The sequence below is a fragment of the Cibotium barometz genome, chromosome 51 (assembly GCF_041138505.1).
Source record: "Cibotium barometz isolate CiBa-2024 chromosome 51, ASM4113850v1, whole genome shotgun sequence".
Classification (NCBI taxonomy): domain Eukaryota; kingdom Viridiplantae; phylum Streptophyta; class Polypodiopsida; order Cyatheales; family Cibotiaceae; genus Cibotium; species Cibotium barometz.
The window spans coordinates 10,570,093-10,577,195 of record NC_141096.1 but is presented as its reverse complement, the minus strand read 5'-3'; the positions used below and the strand labels follow the sequence as shown (position 1 = coordinate 10,577,195).

The 7,103-nt window shown below is 46.9% G+C and overlaps 1 pseudogene; it reads right to left on the bottom strand.

Annotated features, from left to right (window-relative positions):
* Positions 1-6,028: 6,028 nt before the first annotated feature.
* LOC147609313 (large ribosomal subunit protein uL15x pseudogene) lies at positions 6,029-6,866 on the bottom strand (annotated as a pseudogene).
* Between the last annotated feature and the right edge of the window lie 237 nt (positions 6,867-7,103).

The following is a 7,103-nucleotide window of genomic DNA, read 5'->3' as shown; positions in this document are numbered from 1 at the left end:
AGCTTGGTTGCGAAAGCTACTTGCAGATTTGGGTCTATCAGTGGATAGACAAGTTGTCATTTTCTGTGACAACATTAGTAGTATACAGTTGGCCAGGAACCCAGTCTTTCATGCTCGTACGAAGCACATAGAGGTCCACTACCACTTCGTCAGAGAGAAGGTCTTGGCAGGAGATCTTGACCTTGTTTATGTCAGCACAGAGGATCAGGTAGCTGACATCTTCACCAAAGCATTGGGTACAGAGAAGCTCCGCAGATTCAGGGCTTCGCTTGGTGTACATGAGATGGAGTTGAGCTCGAGGGGGAGTGTTGAGATATCCAGCTCGTCTAGTGAGGCGGTGGACACTGATGACCCACCTGGGGGATAGGCCCCACACTTACACCACTGGCATGGTTGGTGAGATCATGGGAGATATGCGGCCAGTGGGATGACAGGCTGTGTGACAGCCATTCTAGAGACTGGCATAGTTATAGCGCCAACTCATTTAGTCGGGTTCACATTATAGAGAACCCGTGTATGTATTTGGTTGAGTACCTTTCATATTGTGTGTACTCTTATCTTGTATATGGTGTGTTGAGTGTTGAGTAGAAGAAGAAGAAGATTTCAACCGCTCACCTTGTGTGTTCTCTATTAGGGTTTTGTGAGTGTGTGTGTGTGCTTGCAAGAGCTCAAGCTCTCTTTCCCCCTGCATCTTTTTACTTAAGAGGCCATGAAAAATCCCACTCTTCCCCTTGCCATCATACCCAAACATGCTCCGATTGGGGACCAAATTTTACAAGCATGTGGGGGGGACCCACCCCCACATGCTTGCAAAGTTTGGTCCCCATCGGAGCATGCTTGGGTTAGTAATTAGCGCCCAGGGTGGATTTCTCAAGTCTCTTGGTGCTTAAGAGGCCATGAAAAATCCGGGTCTTCCCCATACCATAGTACCCAAACATGCTCCAATGGGGACCAAACTTTGCAAGCATGCGGGCGGAACCCACCCTCGCATACTTGCAAAGTTTGGTCCCCATCGAACCATGTTTGGGTTAGTAATTAGCGCCCAATGCAGATTTTTCAAGTCTCTTCCTCCTCCTTAAGAGACCAAGGAAAAATCCCGCTCTTCGACCAAACTTTGCAAGTATGTGGAGGGGACCCACCTCCACATGCTTGCAAAGTTTGGTCACCATTAGAGCATGTTTGGGTTAGCACCCACTGTGGGTTTCTCAAGTCTCTTGGTGCTTAAGAGGCCATGGAAATGTTAGAAGTCATCTCCTGTCCAGTATGGATGTGGATGTATGAATGTAGATGTGGATGTGGATGTGGATGTGAAAATGGATGTATGGATGTAGATGTCTGCCTACATCTCCGGGATATAAATAGGCCCCTAGCCCCCATACCACATTTGTATTATACCCGGGATTTTCTTGTGTATATCAGAGCAGAGTTATACGCCTACATCTCTCTCTCTCTTGTGCTGTATTTTTTCTGCATGCGTTTTGCTCGTGTTCCCAGATCTGGTCATCATCTCCGCTGCGTATTCTGACATGGTATCAGAGCCCTAGGCTCTAGATAGTTCTTGGGATTTGTGTGAGCAAGAGGGGGACTGTTTTGTGGCTGATTGGTGGACTGTTTTGGATCGTTCGAGAAGAGGAGAAGCAAGAGGAAGGCGGGCTGATTTGCTGGACAGCCACTTGCAGGTATTAGTTCTTCTTTGTTCCCACCCACCCACCCTTTTCAGAGTACATCCCCGCAATGGCAGATCTGTTTGAGATGGCCGAGAGACATGTGAAGATTCCGACACTCCCCACGTTTCCGGTGGACCGTCAGTTGGACGGGAGCAACTACGACATATGGAAGGTTATGATGGAATCTGTTTTGGAGTCTTACGACCTCGCAGATTTCGTCGTTGTTGGGGTTCCACGGCCGGAAGTTGAGGAAGGGGAGTTACCGTCAACCCGAAAGGACCGGGAGGCTCAGACACAGATGTGGGATCGTGTCAACGCCAGGGTCCGTTCATTTATCTTTCTCTCAACTACACACCACACGTAATCAATCATGTAAAGCATATGACGCTGGCCAGAGGTATATGGCAGCATTTGGCCTCACTTTACAACAGGGTATCGCCCATGAAGAGGATTTCCTTGGAAGTACAGATGCGGGTTATGAACCCTGCAAAGTCGTCGACGATGCAAGAGCATATTAACAAGCTGCAAGCTCTTCAGTCGGAAGTTCTTCAGGTTGGGAAGGAGATATCGTCAAAGGACATGGCCATAACGTTGCTGTCGCACTTGTCCTCTTCGTACTCAGTATTTTACTCGTCGTTGATTACCAGTGGGGCAGGCTCAGCACCATCACGTGGGAGGAGCTTGTGCCCATGTTCTTGGAGCAGGAGGAACGATTCACGAACCCTCCTCGGGGTGGAGATTCGGAGGCCTTAACTGGCCAACGGTCGAAAGGCCGTAACACGGGCAAAGGGAAGGCTTCGTCGGAGAAGTCTTCTGAGAAGATGTCCGTTAGTGACCGCGAGAAACTAAAGGCAGAGAGGACCTGTAATGATTGTGGCGAGAAAGACCACTACTGGAGGCAGTGTCCCAAGCGGAAGACCGAGAAGGGTGAAGATTCCTCAGCAGCAATCATGAAGACTCCGGCTTTTGTGCATCTGGAGGTGGTGGACACCGCTGTTTCATTTTCTTCAGGCAGGGAAGAGATTGGAGGACTCTCCGCAACGGATACTCGGGAGTGGATTCTCGATAGTGGTGCTTCCAGGCACATGACTCCTTCTCGTTCCAGTTTACAGGATCTCTGCAGGCTTTCTGGCCATATTCTTACTGGTGATACATCCACTACCCAGTTCACAGCAGTGAGGGCAGGATGGAGATAGTTCCCGATGGCAGAGGAGGGAAGCATTCCTCCCAGGTGTTGTATGTTCCGGCACTTGGTTTTCATCTGTTGTCAGTGCATCAGGTTTACAAGACTGGCGTACGAGTGGAGTTTGATTGATGAGCATTTTGTTGCTCTCCGGGACAAAGCAACAAGCCAGGTGGTTTGGGAAGGTGGAGTGGAGAATGGAGTTTACAGGCTTTGAGCACTCTCTCTCCCAGGTCCTCAGGTTTGTGATGAGTGGCAGTCTGATAATGGCCAGTTAAGTGTGGATACGCTGCAGGTGCGGGCTTTCCGGGACCCCCACTCTTCCACATACCATCGTACCCAAACATGTTCCGATAGGAACCAAACTTTGCAAGCATGTCGGGGAGACCCATCCCCACATATTTGCAAAGTTTGATCCCCATCGAAGCATACATGGGATAGCAATTAGCGCCCAGTGTGGATTTTTCAAGTCTCTTAGTGCTTAAGAGGCCATGAAAATTTCCACTCTTTTTCATGTCATTATACCCAAGCATGCTCCGATGGGAATCAAAATTTGCAAGCATATGGGGGTGGGTAAGCATGTGGGGAGAACCCACCTCCACATGCTTGCAAAGTTTGGTCTCCATCAGAGCATGCTTGGGTTAGTAATTCGCGCCCAGGACGAATTTTCCAAGTCTCTTGGTGCTTAAGAGGCCATGGAAAAACCGAGTCTTCCTCAAACCATCGTATCCAAACATGCTCCAATGGGGACCAAACTTTGCAAGCATGCAAGGAGAGTAATTAGTGCCGAGTGCGAATTTTTCAAGTCTCTTGGTGCTTAAGAGGCCATAAAAAATCCCGCTCTTCCTCATACCATCGTATCCAAACATGCTCCAATGGAGACCAAACTTTGCAAGCATGTGGGAAGAACCCACCCCCACATGCTTGCAAAGTTTGATCACCATCGGAGCATGTTTAGGTTAGCGATTACCGTCCAATACGAATTTTTCAAGTCTCTTGGTGCTTAAGAGACCATGAAAATTCCTGCTCTTCCCCATACATCGTACCCAAACATGCTCCGATGGAGACCAAACTTTGCAAGCATGTGAAGGGGACCTACCCCGACATGCTTGCAAAGTTTGGTCCCCATCGGAGCATGTTTAAGTACGATGGTATGGAGAAGAGCATGTTTGGATTAACAATTATAATGCCTAGTACGAATTTCTTAAGTCTTTTGATGCTTAAGAGACCATGAAAAATCATGATCTTCCCTTTACCATTGTACCCAAACATGCTCCAATAAGGACGAAACTTTACAAGCATACGAGAGAAACCCACCCTCACTTGCTTGCAAAGTTTAATCCCCATCGAAGCATGTTTGGGTTAGTAATTAACGCCCAATGCGAATTTTTCAAGTCTCTTGGTGCTTTAAAGGCCATAAAAAATCCCGCTCTTCCCCATACCATCATACCCAAACACGCTCCGATGGTGGGAACCAAACTTTGCAAGCATGTGGGAGAACCCACCTCCACATGCTTGCAAAGTTTGAGTCTCCATCGGAGCATGTTTGGGTTAATAATTAACGCCCAGTGCAAATTTTTCAAGTCTCTTCATGCTTAAGCGACCATGAAAAATCTCACTCTTCCCCATACCATCGTACCCAAACATGCTCCGATGGGGACCAAACTTTGTGAGCATGTGAGGATGGGTCCCCCCCCACATGCTTGCAAAGTTTGCTTCCCAAGGGAACATGTTTGGATATGATGACATTGAGATTTTCAACAAACAATATGATAACCGAAATATTAAAAAAATCAAAAAACCATGAACATCAACTAAAATGTAATGATCCTTAATAATAAAAAAACCCATAATAATAAAAAACATCAACTAAGTACATCAGAATATGAGCTAACCCAGCCACTCTGGGTTTAGCCACTAACTCAAAAGATCAAGGCATAATGAAAATAAGCTACCCCAGCTATTCTGAGGTTAGTCACTCCCAATAAATCTAAGTACAATGTAAGTGAGGTAACCCAGCTAGTCTGAGTTTAGTCACTAGATCTAGTCAGCAACACTCTCTCTAGCTCTCAATTGCTCGCCATACCCCTTCATATCTCAATTCCACTTATACATGCATGTAACCACCATCTTCATGTTATTAACATAGTGATAGATAAAACAGATTTTCATGGAAATCTCTTGCCTCTCCTGTATTTTTATTGATTCTCTGTTAGGGATGCAAGGCTACTACCCGTAACACTTGGTGATCTATGCTAATGAATGCTCTGATAGTCATCCACTCGAAGCCAAAAAACGAGGACGAGAACTATGTTTTCGGCTCTGTACTCGATCAAGAGTGAGCCTGGTACCAACTACTAGATGAGAGAACTGAAATGCCTCTAACTCCCACTTCCACTGTTGGAACTCAAGACTCTCTCGATAAAGTCGAATCTATTGGTATAACCGACCTGCCACAATCATGCTATGGACGTCAAAAGAAAACCCATGATCATCCACTGTATCCTGGTCAAGGATGCACTTTGACCTAGTGCAACTCATCAGATAGTAGTCTACTCCCTCGCTATTACCCTCGCCACCAATAACAACAAATACATCACCCTCGTGTAGCAAATCTGTCAAGTCATCATAGCTAGCCATGACCACAGGACCTGTGTACTCATTGGACAACACTGGATGTGAAGGGTGCAGATTACACACATTCACGAGCCTGAGCAGACAGATAGCACAACTTGCATTTGTATTCAACATGCTTGCAAGAGTTACTAAGTACTAAGCTATATGGTAATACACGAGAAGACTCAAAAGGATCGTCGTCCTACCACTGGGTGGGTCTTCAATTTGTGCACCTTGCAACAAATCTTTGCGTAGTTAGATAACATGCAATCACTTGTGGCTTTTCTCCTCCTTGAGACCATTAAATGTGTGTAATGTCGAGCATCTACCATCCTTTGTGCACAGTTCTCATTATCAAAACACCCAGCTGAAGCAACTACAGTGCAGGTTCTAGAACCTTGACCCAAGTCCACCAACGGCTATCCTTAGGATAGATAGATCTGTACTTGTTTAGTCAACCCCCCCCCCCCCCAAAAAACATTTTCTTCTTGAACTGCATCATGACCACTTTTTACAATGCACACATGAAAACATCCATGCATCCCATGATCTCATGTTCAAACGCAGCAATGTGTCATCTAGTAAGAAACAATCTACAGCAAGAAATCAACCTTGAGGGATGAAGCATGCCTGAATGCAAAACTAAGGACGCATATAGTCATCAACACAGGCTCTTCTGACAATGTGATCAGAATGTCCATAAAAGAAGAGCCACAGAAGAGGCACCAGATCCCTAATACGCATATCTGTCTGCTTGCTTTTCCAGTAGTTAAATGAGGATTAAACTACATCGCAATCTTAAAATCCTCATGCCTCGTGGAAACCTAATTTACTGCTAAATCCTGATTAAATACCTTGCTTAATCAAAACCCTAATCCAACCTCCAGAGATGACTCATGCAGTGAGAACGACGGCGCCACCGGCATCTTTGATCTTCTTCTCTGCGAGCTTGGAGAAGAACTTGACGACGAGGGTGGAGGGAGGCGGGTCGCCTTTGCCAAGGACCTTGAAGAAGCCATACTGAGTGACATCAAGCAACGGGGCCTTGCCCTCTGCTGCAGATTTTACCGTTTCCGGCAAGAGGGAGACCACATTGACGATGGGGCAGTGGAATTTGTTCATGGTCTTGTGGAAGTAGCGCATGCCCACCTTGCCGAAGTAGCCCGGGGGGAACTTGTCGAACAGGATGTGGTGATGGTCCTGCATTGCCTCGCCCTCCTGAGTGCTTCCTGTGCTTGCCTATCCTCCCATGGCCCGCACTCACATGACCCCTCTTTTTCCTGTTCTTCTTCAACCTTGTCGTCATCCTGCAGCAACCCTCCTCCTGCTAGAACCCTAATTTGTATGAATTGGGTCTTCACACACATTGACACAGGTCCGGAGTGCGGTCCTGATTGATGGTTTTGGGCGGACAAGATTGGTCCTGACTGATGGTGTGAATAACTGGAACGGCCTCCACACATTGAACTAAGGAGGCTTCACACATGGGCACAGGTGTGGAGTGCGGACAAGATTGGTCTTGATTGATGGGCGCAGGTTTTGGGCGGACAAGATTGGTCTTGACTGATGGTGTGAATAACTGGAAGAACGGCCTCCATGCATTGAACCATGGTGTGAATAACTGGAACGGCCTCCAT